Genomic DNA, 17,316 nt, shown 5'->3' on the forward strand with positions numbered 1-17,316 from the left:
TCCTCCTCCTTCTTCTTCTTTTTTGAGATAGAATCTATCTATGTAGCCAAGGCTGGCCTCAAACCTACCACTTGACCCACTGCCCCACAATGCTGGGGTAACAGGGATGGGCTATCTCTAGCAATTTAATTCTTAAAGAAAGTTCAGATTTTATATTATTCTAGTCTCAGAAAGCTTAATTGAATATCTATAAACATGCAGCAAATAGGAACATCACTAGTATTTATTTCTTCCATCAGGGAGTTTGAAAATATTGGGCAAAGAGACATGTTACTTGGACAGTTCTAATACATGCTATTTGGGTAGTTCTAATATTCATTTATAATCTTTAATGTTCCTCCTAGTCCTGAAGTTGTGTAATTTTAAAAACCAAGCAATTGAATAATATTAGAGTAGCCAATGGAAGCGTATGTGACCAAGACAACCATGGTACATTCCAACAATAAGACTGTGACCAGGCTGATCCTCCTTAATTCAGAATGAAATTCAGGAGACACTGAGCAAGCTGACTAGGCCATTGTGATATTCCGCAGGAGAGCTGAGCTACGGTCAGGCATACTGCAAACCAATGGAAGGAAGAGGGAACGATTGGTGTCCAGCAGGGACGGGAGCCTTACCCCTCAAGTACAGTAGCGTCCTCATGTTAAAGTTTGGAAGCTATACACCGTTGTAAAGTCAGTAGCTAATGCTTAGGAGAAGTGGGGAGGTTTAGAGAGGATCATTCCATGGACAGGTAACAGTAGGGAAATGGTAGGTGACTTTTCCAAAGCCACACACTAAGTCGCTGAAAACAGGATCTCAAAACCAGGAATTTATTTATTTATTTTTATCTGCACTTATTTTATGCTGAATCTATTCCCATGCCATAAGTTTTGCTGCTTCCATTTTTTTCTGGGATATCATTTCCTTCTGTGCATCCTCCTCTTCCAGCTTCAGAACAATTTGTTCCCATCCAGTGGGGATCATCTCAATGTAGCGGGGCATGGTCTATATGGGGACCTCGGGTATAGGTTAATCCTGTCCTGTGCTCTATAAATTTGTTGACTTATCTTAGGTTCTTTGTTTACCCAGATATGTTCGATGACTAGAGAATCTATGTCTAAACCCTCAAGCTCCGCATTACTCTCTACATTTTGAAGCACATGCAGCAAAATTCAGCACTCTTTCTGGCCACCAGCCCTATGTCTAGTCTCACTGCAGACCTGGGTGCACCTACCAGCTCCATCATTGTACCGCCACAACCTCAAACATTTCTCCTTTAACGTGATATCTTTTAGATACTTGGTGGCTCTTCTGATATGGTATCCTTGATAGCCTGGGCAGGGTCTTGTGCGTTCTCAAGGTAAACATGAAGATTTGAACCTCTTGATTTTCATGACTTTGTAGGATTTTCTGGGTCAAGAAAGTAGCAACCATCTTCACAGGTCACATCATGCCACTTACAGGAAGGGGAAATGCCAGGGCTACCAGGAGAATTCCTAAAGTCAGGATTTCGATTTGGCCATAAATGAATTAATTCTGTGTGGGGTCAGCATTTCCCTTTGTCATCTCTCTTCTGTGCAGACACATTCCGGCTTGCTTTACAGTGTGTGTGTGTGTGTGTGTGTGTGTGTGTGTGTGTGTGTGTGTGTGTGTGTGTGTGTGTTTCTGTTTCTGTTTCTGTCTCACATTTACAACATGAAGATGTGCCCAAAGCTGATCACTTTCCCCAGTATCAGCGCAGACACCTTGTCTGTCCTCAGATGGGAACACTCACTGTAATGGTGAGTGTTGGTTGTGTTGGGGATTTACCTGAGACTCTGTGGGTGTGTGTGTCATGAGACCTGAGCATTTATCAAGACAGACAGAAAGCAAAGGAATAAAATCAGAGTATAGTTTACCAGAAACTTATTTCAAGTTCCTGGGACTCACAAAAGAGAAAAATCAAAAAAGGAAAAACAAAACAAAAAACAAACAAAAAAAAACAAAAAATGCAAGTTTATCTACAGATATTCCAGTAACGCTGAGGTGTTTAAATGTCCTAGTTAACCTCAGCTGTCAACGTGATACAACCCACAGTCACCTAGGAAGAGGGAACCTCAAAAAGAAAAATGGATCGACTTGCTTCTGTATCCGTGAGGCACTTTCTTTAATTGGTAATGTAGGGAGGGCACAGGTCGCTGTGGGCAGTGGCATCCCTAGGCAGGTGGGCCCGGGTTTATGAGAAAGGGAGTTGAGCAAGCCAGAAGGGGCAAGCCAGTGAGCAGCTCTCTTTCATGGTTTCCGTTTCAAGCCCTGTACCTCGAGTTCTTACCTTGCCTTCTCCTGATAATAAACTGTAACTTTTAGGACAAAATAAACTCCTGCCTCACCAAGGTGATTCTGGTCAGTGCTCTATCACAGCAACAAGAAGCAAGCTAGAATACCAAGCATGCCCCAGCACACAGCCCATTATTAAACACAATAATGTACTTACACTAAATTCTTGAAATCTAATGTCATCGTAATATTATGTAAACTGTAAAATACAAATATAGAAAAATATACACGTAGGAAAACATATTGATAAGTATAATAATGTTGATAATTCACGTAAACAGGGAGACTGCTCATTGTCTTATAAATCTTGGTAAGATATCAGGTAATAGCAGGGTTCTCAACCCAATGTCAGCTTCTCTCCCCATACTTGCTTTCATGCATATAAACAGCTAAAACAGAAACAGATATGAGAAAGTTACAATATCGGCTTCAGAGTCCCAACTAAGATGCCCAAATTTAAATTCTAGTCACCAATTATGCAATAGTTGTAGTTTAATATTTTTCTCTAGTAAATTCCTGGATTTCTTGATGTGAATCAGTTTTCTTTGGTATTTTTTAATGTTTAATAAATGAGGCCTAAATCCCATGAAATGTCATTTGGAGGCTTTTCAATAATGACAAAATTATTTCCAGATTTACTGTGTTCATATATATGAGAGTTTAAAAGATGTGTTTGTCATTATTAAAAAGGTTTTATCTAAAATAGCTTCATTGAGGCATAATTTTATTCAACAAAAATGTATCCATTATTACTATATAGTTATTTTTAAGAAAATATTTTCTAAGACATCACTGCTCTCCAGGTGGAGGATCTTTCTCTCCCTAGAAAACCTTTACTCATTAACACTCCTGCTCAGTCCCTCCAGATCAGGCCAAGGGTAACCACTGATGATATATTTTAAACTTTGTGGAAGTTTTATATAACTGACATCATACTACACATGTCCTTGGTACATGGCTTTGTTTTCTCTTAACATGTTTTAGGGGTTTAACCACCTAGCATGTATCTAGCTCATACTTTTTACAGCAGAATTATTCTACTATGCCAGTAAGCAGTTGAGGGATCCTGGGGTAATGTCCAGGTTTTCACAACAGTAATTTCTATTATTATTTTTTTTTCCGAGACAGGGTTTCTCTGTGGCTTTGGAGCCTGTCCTGGAACTAGCTCTGTAGACCAGGCTGGTCTCAAACTCACAGAGATCTGCCTGCTTCTGCCTCCCGAGTGCTGGGATTAAAGGCGTGCACCACCATCGCCTGGCTTCTACTATTATTTTTCATGTACAAATCTATAGAGCATGCATTTTCCTGAAGGAGGATTGAAAGGCCATATGATACACTTATGTTTATGCTTCTAAGAAATCATCACATTGTTTTTCAAAATAGTTATGCCATTTCACTTTCCAATCAGAAGTTTATAACTATTTCTGGTATTCCATTGTGGTTTTAATTATGAATTCCCTGATGACTGGTGCTGAGAATATCTTCATGTGCTTACTGACCACCTGAATACTGGACTAGTGATAGGTTTATTAGAATATCCTACTCAAAATGATTATTTTGTTTGTGTGTGTGTGTGTGTGTGTGTGTGTGCGCGCGTGCTTGTCTCTGCAGTGTGTCCTGGTACCTGTGCCCTCAGAGTCAAATATGTCATTTCCCCCGGGGCTGGAGTCACAGATACCTACCTGATACTGGTGCTGGAAGGCAAACCAGTCCTCCACAGGTGCAGTCAGTGCACGTCACCACTAAGCCGACTTTCCAGCCCCTTCCTCTCCAGTTTTCAGTTGAGTTGCTTGGCTTGTGTTTGATGCATTCACCCCTCCCGCAATCCTGCATTTGCCTTTGCATGTGCTTACTGGTCTGTTGCTGTCTTTCTGAAGGGAAAGTGATGTCATTTTGATAAAAGCTAACTTACTAATTTCTTTTTTCATAGCTGGTGATTTTGGAGACATAACTAGGAAAGCGTTGCCAAAAGCGAGGTCACAAAGATTTTTGTGACCTCCTGTCAGGAGTCTTCCAAGCCCCAGCTCTCACACGGAGGTGTGCGGTGGATACTGCAGAAGTTCTTCTCTGTACTAAGCACTTGAGTGCATTGCTGTGCGCGTGGACATTCAATATCATCATCCCAAAAGCATTTCTTGAAGAGACGCTCCCCCCATTGATCTGCTTCGGCATCTTTATTGAAAGGAACTGACCACAGTGTATGGGCTAATCTCTGGACCTGCTTTCTCATTGATCTACAGGGCTAGCATGCCAATGTTGCATTTATTGTTGCAGCTTTATAAGTAAGATTTACAATTAAATATTGTAATTACTCTTTGTTCTTTCCACAGAAATTGGTTTTGGTAGTCCCGCTTCTCTGCGTTTCCATTTTAAGATGATCAATTGCTACAACGGTGCCTGCTGGAATGTTGACAGGGATCATATTGAATCTATAGATCAAAGGAATTATGCTTTACTTAACAATGTATGCATAAAAAATTGCACTTTTATTGTTGTGAATAATGAGGCCGTGAGTGGACTTTTTTGTTGCCTTTCAGATTGCTAGTCCCAAGCATGTGGTTTTATAGAATGACTATACTCTGTGACTTTATTAAGTTCATCAGTTAGTCCTAGGGCACACATGTGTATTCTTTCAGATCTTCTGTAGACAGGATCATGCAGATGTGGACAAAGGCAGGTAGCTTTAGTTCCTTTCCCTCTCCAATCTATATGCCTCCAGATTTTGTTATTCCGTCGGCATCACATTGACTAGAATATGCAGCAGAGTGCTGAGCAGTATGGGTGCCTGTGTATGTCCTTGTTCCTTCCCCAATTCAGTTACTAAGCCTTTTTCTCTTTGTTTTCAAGATGAGGTGCACACTCTGTGCATGACCATAGACTCTTTTCTCAGTTTTAGGGGACTGAAGCTAGTCTTTCATCATAAACACAGCGTTGGCGGTGAGTTCCTTATGATATGGATGAAGGGAGCTCCCTTCTACTGTTAATTTACTGAGTATTTTATTGTCAATCAATGTTTTAATCTTATCACGGACTTTTTTGCATTTGTTTCCCCCACACACACACCAACATACACACTTTATTTAAAAAATTTACCCAACGATAGAAAAGCAGGCAGTGCCTGGCTCCTGGTTTATGGTGGAATAGTGTTCTAGCATGGGCTGTCACACACTCTCCCCATCCACGGGTGTGCAGAGTTGTAACAAGCTCCACAGTGGCCCTGTGAGGGTGGAGTCACAAGAGTAAGCGTGAGGAGGGGATGGGGGCCCAGGGAGAGGATATAAGAGCAAGGTCTCATGTTAGAGGGCAGCCTGGAGGGAGCTCTTACAAGTGACTGATTCTTCCCTTCTCAGCCTCCGATCAGGATGAAACAGGGAGAGCGAGAGCCCTAAGCTTAAGGATATAATGGGTCTTATTTTCTGATGATTTACTTTAGGAAAAACTCCAAAGACCCTTTTGTAGCAGCAAATTCATATTTAGTAATCATCTGTAATCACTTCCTGGTAAACGATCATCTGATGTCCCAGGATGACACCAGGTGAAGAGCTATATGTTAACCAGCTTTCAGTTGCTACAATGAATATTTAACACCATAGCTTCTAAAGAGAAGTTCTTTTTTTTTTTTTTTTTTTTTTTTTTTTGTCCCATGTTTTAGCCCACAAAGGTCTGAATCCATTGCCTTGGGTCCTGTGTCAATGTCATGGTAGGCAGCACAGAAGGAGGCCGGCAACCTAAGAGAGTTAGCAGACTGGAATCCCACAACTCTACAACCACCTGGCAACAGTGTCCCTCTAGGGAAAAGACCTCAACCAGATCCAAACTTCAGCACCCGGCCCTTGTCTGATTGTCCTTTCTTGCTCTGAGTGTCACACGAAGTTTGTTGCTCTATGGTTGTTTAGTGCAATCTTGGCATAGGTCCATCTATGAAGACTGTCAGAGTCAGTTTTAAAGGACAGTTTTGCTAGATATAGATCCTCGTTTCCCATGTTTTTCTTTGAGTATTTAAAAGTATGTATCCCACTTATTATCATTGTGTGTCATGGCACACTTGCAGAGGTCAGAAGATACCGTCCAGGTCTCTTTTTCCACTGTAAGTTCCAGGGATTGAGCTCAGGCCATCAGACTTGGCAGGAGGTACCCTGACTGCAGGCGAGCCATCTCAGAAGTCTGGCGTGCTCATTTCTGTTTAGCTGCCTACATGAAGATCTCTAAGGGGAAAAGAGCATCTTAGTCTGCAGGTGCCTCTGCTTAGCTGTTTCCTCATCATTGCACACAGAACCAGAAGGCTCATGTTCAAGATGCTTATTTAAAAAAAAAAAAGAATTGAAGTTGGGCATGGTGGCACATGTCTTTAATCCTAGCACTACAGAGGCAGAAGCAGGCCGATCTCTGTGAGTTCAAGATTAGCCTGGTCTACAAATCAAGTTTCAGGAGAACCAGGGCTGTTACCCAGAGAAACTGTCTCAAAAAACAAAACACAAAAATGTATTTTATTTTTATGTGTGTGTGTGTGTGTGTGTGTGTGTATGTATCAGGGGCAGGGTTAGAATGTGCATGTGGGTCCTGGTGCTTGCAGATACTGGAGGGGTCTGATCCCTTGGAGATAGAGTTACTGTTTGTTGTTCACTGTTAGACATGGGTGCTGGGAACTGAATCCAGGTCCTCTGCGAGAGCAGCCGGTGCTCTTAATCATTGAGCTAGCTCTCCCACCCCTAAGTGGTATTTTGAGACAACAAACTGGGGTCTTCAACAGCAGCTGAGGCAACATCAGGACCAAGGGAGCTTGCTTGCTCTCTAAGTTCTGCATTGCTGGAAGACTCTGGCTGATGTCACTATAGTCACGGGTGAACAGCCAGTGACTGGGCTACATTAAATTAGGTCCCCAAAAGGTTGTTTCTGGGAGGGAACAAAGGATCATGAGTCACACAGACTCCTCCAAAAGCCTGCGGAGTTAGGTCTAGGAAGTCACACATAACAGATGTCTGGTACACGTACCAAATGTTTGATGGCTTTCTGATTTTGTGAAATTATTAAATTCTAACGATCTTATCTTGTTTTGAGAGACAGCATAACTTTGGAGCTTCACATGAAGGCAAAAATTAAGTCATTCTTATTTAAACATCTCAGCAATGTTGAGTTCCAACCGCTTTCCCCAATACACAGCCTGAGTTGTGAAAAAGTCACACGAACCTGCTTCTTTTTGTGCATGCTTCCAACCATGTTTTCATGGCTCCACAGCCTTGCTGTCTGTGAAGGCTACAGAGGAGAAATCTCTACCCTGCACAGATTCTCATTTTCCACATTGAATATTTAATTTCATCTTGTTCTAATTACCTCTCAACATTACTGATTCCTGTTTGTCATAGTTGGAAATCAGCTTCCTGGAAGGACTATAATGATTAATGCACTCAGGCTTCTCCTACTGCGGCGCATACTTCAGGGGCTCCAGGGGAGGGATAGATAGTCTTGGCCGCACTAGGGAACGTATCCTCTAGGGGAGAATGTTCACAGGGAAGCAGGTACACCAGGGGGTCAAATGTGAAGTGCCACAGTGCCGTGCACAGGCAGCAGGCAGCCTGAGGTTGGTGGATGGGGACAAGGTCAGGAAACTCAGTTGGGTCTTTCGGGTGGTGAAGGATTTGCGTATTTCAGGAAATGTGGTTGAAGGTGTGGCACGACCTAATCCTGAAACCACCTGAGCTAGTTTTGAGCCCTGGCCATGGTCCCCAGGCTCAGTGCTGCTGTTCTTTTCCGCTCACCACCTGCCTGCTTGTTTAAACATTCTTCTTCAATAAGAAGATCTACCAGAGCTGGTGCATTCTCAGAGCCTCTGTTTTCACCACTTCTCCCTTCTGTAGAGATATCAGACAGAGGCGTCTTCTATTTCTTCCTTTCTATGGTATATTTCAAAAGGAAATTGTCCCCCTAACTATCATGAGCAAATATGAATACAGTAAACACTGTAGAGCACTGCAGCGTCCTGGCCTTTATGAGGTTCTGGTCCACTCTCTGCTCTGGTGTTGGAGAGTTCCTTGGGGTTCTGCTGTTTACTTCTGGGGTAAAGTCACCCAAGTTCTACATTCATTTTAAACCTTGTCCACATCAGCCTAAGTAGAGCCTCTTGCCCCTCCTTTTCTATCATGACTACCAAGCAAGCAGCCAGATTTGGGAACAGTTCTCTGGGCTCAGGTAGGCCATTTGCATTTCTATGGCTCCTCAGGCTGCCTGACAAAGGTTCCCTCCTCTCGGAGAGCCTGGAATTGGAGTGTCTCAGCTTCCTTCCTACCCGACAAAGCAACTGAGAAGAAAGGGGGTTATTCTGGCTCACAGTTTCAGGTTACAGCCCCAATCCAGGGAAGTTCCAGCAGCTGCTCTGGACAGCTGGCAAGACTGCAGTCAAGGCACAGAGAATACATGGGTGCTTGTCTCCCCTTTTCATCTGATGCAGGGCCCAGCGCCAGAAATGGTACAGATTACATGCAAGGTAGGGTAGGTCCTCACACATCCTTACAGGAAGCTCCAACTACGGGATTCCTGAGTGTTCAAACGAGGGGGTCTCTGGTTCTCTTGTTCTCTTTTCCTTCTCTGTTGGTTTGTCTTGCCCAACTTCAATGTGAAAGTTTTTATCTTATATTTTATTTTGTTGTATTTTAAAGAATGAATGAATGAGTGAATATCTAGCCACTAGAATAAAAATAACAGCTGAACTGTCATTTATATCTGCTGGGAGCAGGAAAATCAGTTTTTCTCAATGAAGTGGCACTGGGTATATCAACCACTCCAGGGCTGAGCTCATGCCCAGGAGTTGTTGATCAACATATAATAGAGTCTACAGTATTTTTTGTATGCTTTTATTTGGTTACAGTTTGGTGGGGGCTTTTGCTTATTTGTTTTGTTTTGGGGGGTATTTTCTTTTTGGTTTGGGAGGGAGGGTTTGTAGTATTGATTTTTCAAGAAAGAAATTAACGTGGGGGTGGGTAGGGAGGGAGAATGGATCTGGAATGATTTGGGGGAAGGGGAGAATATAATCGAGACTATTTAAATTTAAAAATTATTTTAAACAGAAAAATATTTTAAAACAGAATTAAGCCCTTAAGCAGCATGTCGGGGATAGCCATGATTTATTGCTTATTTATTTTTTATTTATTTTTTTTTGATTTTTCGAGACAGGGTTTCTCCGTAGCTTTTTGGTTCCTGTCCTGGAACTAGCTCTTGTAGACCAGGCTGGCCTCGAACTCACAGAGATCCGCCTGCCTCTGCCTCCTGAGTGCTGGGATTAAAGGCGTGCGCCACCACCGCCCGGCGATTTCTTGCTTATTGATGAGGTAACATCGGTCAGTTGTCATTAGCTCTCATGGCCTCATGTTTATGTGAGCTCTCATTGCCTCAATTTAAATATATTTTAAATGTAAGACTCTGAATGTGACAGTCTTCTAGTGAATAAATATATTCACATAAAAATATAAAAAATCTGTTTATATAAGAAAGACCCCCCCCCAAGTGATTACAAATGCTGCCAAGCTTTAGGCAAAGTTGTGCTTTTGTTTGTTTGTTTTGAGACAGGGTCTCAGGTAGTAAAGGCTGGCCTGAAACTTGCTATGTACCCAAGGATGAGGATGAACTTCTGATCCTCCCATCTCTCGCACCCACGTGCTACCCTTACAGGCCTGAATGCCACTCCCAGTCCAAAAGACACTGGTACATGTGAGAACTTGGTCAGCAAAACCAGCTGCAATTTTGTGGAGAGAAAGAACCATCTTCAAGGGTCAAAGCATCTGGGATGAAAAAGTGGAGCTGTCCCGTTGGTACTGCTTCTTGGTGAAAGGAAAGGCCAGCAGATAAAGAGGGAGGATAAGCAAGAATGGTTCCATAAAAGGCCAGATATTTGGGAGGCTAAGGGAGAAACTTGGGAGGAGAGGAAAAAAAAAAAAAAAACAGTCTGAGAAAGTATAACCAACAGAGAAACATCTTGTTGATAAGAGTGCTGTGTGTTTAGTAGTTAACCGACAGAGAAAATCCTTGTTGGTAAGATTGCTGTGCTCTGCTGTGCTCTGCTGTGCTCTGCTGTGCTCTGCTGTGCTGAGTATGGAGTATGAGAGGGTCCTAGGTTATCACAGTTCCGATGCTGAAAGGAATGTAGGAGCCAGGCAGGTTCTGAGTAGCATCAACTTTTGGTGGAACAAAGTGTTTTCTTAGCTTTAACCAGCAATGCTTAGCAATAAAAGTTCACAAAAGTTTTTTTTTCCACTAAATATGACAAGAACAAAAATAATGGTGAATGACAGCTGATTTAGGGACATCCATTATTCCTGCTGGGTTTCAGCAACATTTTAATTACTGACAATGGAAATGAAATATAAATCACACACATAAAAACAATATGAAAGTACTTATTAGATATTTGTTTCGAGAAGAATATAAAAGAAAATGATTTTTAGAGCGGAAATAAAATTGGTCCTTTTTTCCATTTTTTTTTCTACAAAGGAAAAAGTGAGACACTCATTTTCATCCTTGATTAGGAAAATCTTCCATTCATTCTATATTAATTAAATTTTAAAAATAAATTGTTGAGATCTTGACTATGCATTTCAAATGTCCTATTTATCAACCTTCAAATTTTGCCTTTTTCTGTTCTCCTATGAACAAGCACACATACAAACAAACAATAACAAAACCAAGAAAAACTCAAAAGCAGCTAATTTTTCTAATGACAAGTCATGAGATATCTCCAACCTTATGGCTTGCAGCCTAAACTCTAATTCTAAAATATTTAAGTGATATAGTCACATGTTTCCCCATTTCGCTCCCCAGTCAACTAGATTCCAGTTTACAATAAGTGCCAAGGGGATTTTTCCCTAAGCAAGGTGCCATGTTAACTTTCCTTAGGATATATTTTCTAAGACAAAAACCAACAGCAAAACATACCATCTAATTAAAATTCAGAATGCAAGTTTAATACATATAGCTTGCACAAAATTCTTATCAGCTTTTCCCACACAATATAACGAAAAAATTAGTATGGTCCCTTATTTTGAGGAAAAGTAGCATAAATATGATTTTTTTAATCTAAAGACGATATTATGAAAATAAAAAGTCACCAAAAAATGGAAGATGAATATATCAGTGGCTGTATGCTAGAATGAGCTTTTAAAAATATATTTTAAAGCAGTGTGTCTAAAAGCTCCAGATTAATGGGCAGTATCTAATTATGAACATCACTCATCAAAAATAATTAGCACAAAGCAAACTAGCACAAAACGATTTAAGTGAAAGTAGAGCACTCGTTACTAAAGGTCAAGATTTTGGGTGAGTACCGAGTCCATGTCCCAATACATCATTTATTAGATTTAGAAACAATCTGGAAAACCGTCAGAAAGCAAAAATCCATCATTTGTAATCTATTTCTTCATTTCTTTTGCAAAATCATCAGGACTGATTCAGGCACTGCTCCAGCCCGTGAAATGCTGGACAGAGCGTGCACCTGCCAAGCTCAGTGCGGAAAGCATACAGGACAAGAGGGAGGGGAGAGGAGAGTTAGTAGTGACTTGCTGCTTTGGGAAGCATAGAACTCATTCTATTGTGGGTTGATCCTTTGGCACAATCCCATCCAGTGTCCTTACCAAAATACCACCCACAAGAAATCCTGTTTCCCCGGGAGGGGTTATAAGCTCGAAGAACCAAATATCTAAGGAAATAGCCGGCTCAGGGAAAGGGGAGTGGTTGGAAGAATTCAAGTGACCCTGTGACGTCAGGAAGAAGCCGAGGTTTAAGGAATGGAGTGGAACTCACCGGGCTGCACAGATGTCAAAGGTCAAAGGGCAGCCTTGCAGGCTCCCCAGATGCAGGAAAAATGAAACGCCCCTCCTGAGCTCTCAATGTAAAGCAGAAGTCCAGGGGCTCAGTTGTTTCTGCCTCTGACGCCAGGGACAAGCCCTACCATGCACAGTCTTGGCAATAGTCAAAAGCAAGACCCGCCCGATTTCAGAGCCCTAGCTCGGGAATCCCCTAATACTCCTTCCCCCCACCTCCTCCCGCGCCGGAGGCCACAGACACCTTCATCTTCACTCCCCACCTTCTCCTGGCCCTCTCGCTCTTAACAGCATCGGTCTCCATGGCGACCTGAAACCGCAGCTCCCATTGGCTTGTTCAATATGAGGGCCGGGCCAATGGGGAGGGCCGGCCCTCTCCTTCCGCCCAATGGGGCGGGCGCTCAGCCTGCCTGGGGACGGCGGCGTGCTGACGTTCCCGGGTGCCGGGACTGGCCGGGCGGGCGGGCTGGCGGCGGGGCGGCGGCCTCCGAGCAGTCTGAGTGGCTCCGGGGCTGAGTGCGCGTGGACGCTGGCCGCGGCGGCGGCACTATGGGCACGGGGTAGAGGCGAGCTGCCGCCGCCACCGGGGTGGTGGGAGAGCCTCTCCGGGGGAGGGGGCGGGTGGGGAGGGAGGGGCGGGCAGCAGCGCGGTTGCCGCACTTCGACCAGTTTGCTCCGGTGCTGCAGCGGCGACCCTTCAGTGCGGACGTCCCTGCTTCACGGAGCGACGATGACCTCCGTCTGAGCTGGAAAGTAAGTGTGCGGCGCTGGCGGGAGGGCGCGGGAATCCGGGGCGCGAGCTGCCCTGAGCGCGCCGAGCCGGGACCTGGCGATGGCCGGGCGCCCCCCGCGGCTCCGCGGCTGCGGTCGCTCCGTCCCCGCCGCGTGCTCCACCATCCCGCCCGCCTCTCCCCTCCCCCCGGGCGGAGCACAACTTTGCCCTGCACGGTTCTACACGGCCGCTTCTTCTCCGGCACCGTGCCACCGCTTCCCGAACTTGAGCCCCGCGGCTCCCGCGCGCCGTCGCTCGCGCCGGGGGCCGGTAGTCTGTCGGTCTGTCCTTCGTTCCCCAGAAGCAACCGCTTATCGCTGCCTCCCACGCCCGCCCCGCGTGTCGCCCCGGCCCTTGAAGCCGCACTGGTGCTTGTGGAGACCGCCCGGCGGGTCCAGGGTTCCCAGCTCACGGCAGCAACCGCACGCTCCTCCCTCGCGGGCGCCCCAGCTCCAAGGCTACGGGCCGCCCTCCCGCACCGCCCTGCCTCCTCGCGGTGCCAGGAGTTGGAGCCGGCGCTGCACCCATCGGAGGATCGGGGGTCCCTGTCCCCTTCTGCTCCTTGAGAAACGAGGGGACCAGCGGCGGGGCCGGGATCTGTCGGTGTGGTGGCTGAGTGCGACACCCCGCGAGCGCAGGCAGCGGAGGCGCCGCGGTTGCTCCGGGCGCCGCGATAGGCAGGTGTGTGTGTGTCTGTGTGTCTGTGTGTGTGTGTGTGTGTCCAACGGCGACGCGCGCTGCCAGCTCGTAGGCTGGCGACAGATTGTGCTGGAATGCGAGGAATGCGCCAGGGACAGAGTCCGCACGGACCACGGTCGCACTAGCGCCTTGCCGGCCCTGCTTTCCCCGCGTAGCCAGAGGTCACGGAGCATCTTCAGAGCTGGTGAGCTTCGTTCACTCTCCTGCCTCCGCTTCTCTCCCTGCGGCAGAGGGTGGCGGAGAGGGAAGCGTGGTAGTTTCTTGGGGCTCTAGCCTATGGTTCTGGGATTTTGCTGCATTGGTCCCCAGGACCATGAATTTGGGTGTCAGTGTAGCCAAGGTTATTGATCGTTGCACAAGGCTCTTGACAAGTTTGGTTTTGCAAGATTTGGATAGAGCATTTTTTTTTTTTAAACTAGGGTTTTCTGAGTATCCGCAGAGACAGAGGGCCGAACGTTCTTGAGTGACAAGCTTGCAGCTAACATATTTTAGGTGTATCAGAAAACGCCTTTTGGTGCTCCAGGTCCGGGCTGTACTGCGAGAAATCTTGAATGCATCACTGCTGTCATAAGGGTTGGAATATTTCCCCTCGTCATACTGGGCTGTGTTTAGGCCTCGTATAATACATAATGAATAGAAACAGAGCAGCAGTGTTTGGCCAGCGATGGGACAGATAGAACTGTCTGGTACAGTGAATTCGGGGCGTGTAAGTTACCACTGCAAGTAACCCGGAGACATCACAGTCATGTATATTTCAAGATGTAATTTATTAGTGGAAAGGGCCATTTCTCTCTCTGTCACCGAGTTTCACTGAATAAAAACCACAGTCCTTCAACTTTTAAAGATTGGTAAATATGTATAAAATTAATAATGGCTACTATCCATGTTTTGGTCAGTTAATACAGAAAGGCAAAAATTTGACATATGCTCTCCCAGAACCGGGATTCAGTTTTTGCTTTTGAGAAAGTAGAATTCGCCTCTTTATAGATGGAGTGTATTGCGTGGAAGTATCTTCTTTTCTGATACCTGAGAAACAGTTGTGGAAAATGGCAACGTGAAAGCAAGAACAATGCTTGGAGGAACTGCTTCTAAGCTTGCCTTGTGTACTTTTCATTCCAGGCTGTTTGCTTTGAAGGTTGCAGGTACTATAAATCCTCCGCACTTGGTTATTTTGTATCCGATTCAGTAAAAGAAGAAGTCAGTTGTTCAGCCAGTCTCCAGTCTTCCGACCCCTACTTTGCATACATCAAGGGCATTGAAAAGTCTGCGGGCATTTTAGTTAAGACCCAAGGGAGATGAAATGAAAGGTTGTGTCTTCTAGTTGTTACATTGTTTTTCAGGTATGTCTGTAATCAGTGAACCTTCTAATTTCAAGGGTTAATTCGCCTGCAGTAACAATAGGGAGGATTTTGGGAAGTGTTTGTAAATGCCTACAGGAAACTTTTATTATGTAACAATACATTATAACAGCTTAACTCTTGCTCGTTTAATTGGACTTCAAGATTGGAAAGTTAAAGCAGGAGGAGGAGGAAGTAGGTTCTGCAGCTCAGTGGTTGCCATTTACCTGGCATGTGTGAGGCCCCAAGCCCATTCCCTGCTCTTACTCCCCAAAACGTAAAAGAGAATTTAGTTTCTCTGATGCATCAGAAATGAAAAATTTTGTTCAAGTATGCAGAGTGTATATGAGCATGATTGATTGGGCAGTTAAGTTTCACCTGCTTCAGGTAAAAGCAGGCTTTCAATTGGAAATGTATCCTGTTTGTTAGGAAGGCTTAAGAAGAGACTCATAATCTATAATCCTTGGGAATATCAAACTGTTCTGGCCAAAGCCTTTACCTTCTATTATATAAGGAGAAGGTGCTGCATTTGGCATGTGAATGCTGCATGGAAGACTCTGGAATGAGAGGGATTAAGTATAGTGCTGATTCTTACCGCTAATGTTTTTGGAAGGAGGTAGAGTAGCAGGGAAATGTTGGCAAGCCTGAAAGAAGGAGCAGCTGCTGCTGAGCCAGAGAGAAAGTCACACGCATTGTTGCTGCATTTACAGGCTGCATAAAGCAAGATAATCCCGTGAATGGATCTGACATAATATAAGTTTAAAGAATCCGTTACCCATTTCAATCTAATAAAAAACCCGAGCAATTGTATAACCTTGAGATTTCAGATTAAGTCTGCATTAAATCATAACTGCAATTTTATTTCTTCTATGAAGAAATTGGCAAAATAAATTAAAAAAATTTAAACTACTTACGTTGATTTTTAAAAATCTAGTTGTTGTCATCTTTTAAACAGAAAGGTGTCCCCCCCCCCCCGGTGTTATCCAGAGATCTGTTTAAATAGATTTTCATAGCCGGCATGATGCCAGCCACCTGGCAAATTGTGACCCTTACCTGACTCCTTTCAAAATCAAGATTATTTTGAGAATGGCCTATATTCTGATGTTTCTAATTTACTTTGAGAAATAGCTCCTTGCTTAAGTGGAAAACAGCTTTCTCTTTCAGTTGATGAAAAGTAGAGTTTGTCGTAGGGTTGTTCTAGAACATAAACATCCATGGAGTTGTACGTCCCTTTGGAGAGCTGCCCTCAGCTTTCTGGGATGACTCCTTCTTCCATATGGCAAATTAGCTTCTAGTACCTTTCTGTGTTGAAGGGGAAGATGGCTCTGAAACGGGACACCAGTGGATAAGATGCATTTGGAGAATTAAATAACTGTTTCATGGCCAAACCTTAATCGCAGATGGTTGTGCCAGAGAAAGGTAAAACTGTAAGGGCCGTGGATATCAAGCTTCACGTGGGTGCAAAGAATGATGTGGCAGCCATCAGCTGGCCAGCCATCTTCATGCCAGGAGTGAGAATCCCAGTAAGGGGATCAGGCCTGAGGATGCCAAGACCTACAGCTATGATTGTGATGGGCTCACAGCACCGAAGTGCTTCTCACATTGCCACTTAATAATTCAGTGGAATTCTCTCAGTCTTTGGGGGGTATGTTACAGTGACTAAATAGGGGGTGTGTGACAAGAAGGTACGCCTCAGTTATATATAGAACTGCTTCACGTATTTGTTGGCTAAATTGCCTTTTTTTTCCTGTCATGGCTTAGATTTCCTGTTACCTGATTTGCTCATAAATGTTGGTCACATTGCTTGTCATTTTGTTATTCATAGCCTTGATAACATAGTTATAATATGACTCATAATGATTCACGGCCAATGGTAAATTGTCAATAGGGGTTGAATTATAAAGTTTTAATGGTATAAAATATGTAAAATATGGAAGTCTCAGAACTCCTAGGCATTTTTCGGGTGCCGAATAGTGCCTGGTTGGATAGATGATAGATGTTGTAGATAGCTCCCCCCCAGCTTAGAGCTGCCAATAGAGTACGTTGAGGTAGAGCAGAGGAGCCAGTAAGTCTTTCCATGACAGCCACAGTGTGAGCGATTTCTCCTGTTAGTGTCTTAGTTATGGTTTCTATTGCTGCGACAAAACACCATGACCAAAAAGCAAGTCGGGAAGGAAAGGGTTGATTTGGCTTATGCTTCCACAATGCTGGTCATGATTGAAGGAAGGCAAATAGGGCAGGAACCTGAGGAACCTGGAGGTAGGAGCTGATGCGGAGGCCATGGACGGGTGCTTGCTCAGCCTCCTTTCTTTTTTTTTTTTTTTTTTTTTTTTTTGGTTTTTTTTTTGGTTTTTCGAGACAGGGTTTCTCTGTGGCTTTGGAGCCTGTCCTGGAACTAGCTCTG

General features: G+C 44.2%; 2 protein-coding genes and 1 pseudogene across 13 annotated transcripts in view; 1 reads left to right on the top strand and 2 right to left on the bottom strand.

Annotated features, from left to right (window-relative positions):
* LOC102002430 overlaps positions 1-12,137 on the bottom strand; it is a 72,576-nt pseudogene extending 60,439 nt beyond the window's left edge.
* Positions 1-12,148, bottom strand: part of Ccdc148 (coiled-coil domain containing 148) — a 245,091-nt gene extending 232,943 nt beyond the window's left edge. Inside the window, exon 1 of the mRNA XM_013355678.2 lies at positions 12,085-12,148. The gene's annotated coding sequence lies outside the window, so the exon portion shown is untranslated. The remainder of the gene's footprint in view (positions 1-12,084) is intronic.
* A 629-nt stretch (positions 12,149-12,777) lies between these two features.
* The window catches only part of Pkp4 (plakophilin 4), a 208,356-nt gene continuing 203,817 nt past the window's right edge, over positions 12,778-17,316 (top strand). For 4 of the 12 annotated variants that reach the window (XM_026778565.1, XM_026778571.1, XM_026778567.1 and 1 more), the window contains exon 1: positions 13,657-13,759. The gene's annotated coding sequence lies outside the window, so the exon portion shown is untranslated. Of the gene's footprint in view, positions 12,858-13,654; positions 13,760-17,316 lie in introns of those variants that run through there. The other 8 variants (XM_026778570.1, XM_026778568.1, XM_026778569.1 and 5 more) reach the window with 5 other exon arrangements.

This window comes from Microtus ochrogaster, chromosome 4, assembly GCF_000317375.1.
Source record: "Microtus ochrogaster isolate Prairie Vole_2 chromosome 4, MicOch1.0, whole genome shotgun sequence".
In the NCBI taxonomy this organism is placed as follows: domain Eukaryota; kingdom Metazoa; phylum Chordata; class Mammalia; order Rodentia; family Cricetidae; genus Microtus; species Microtus ochrogaster.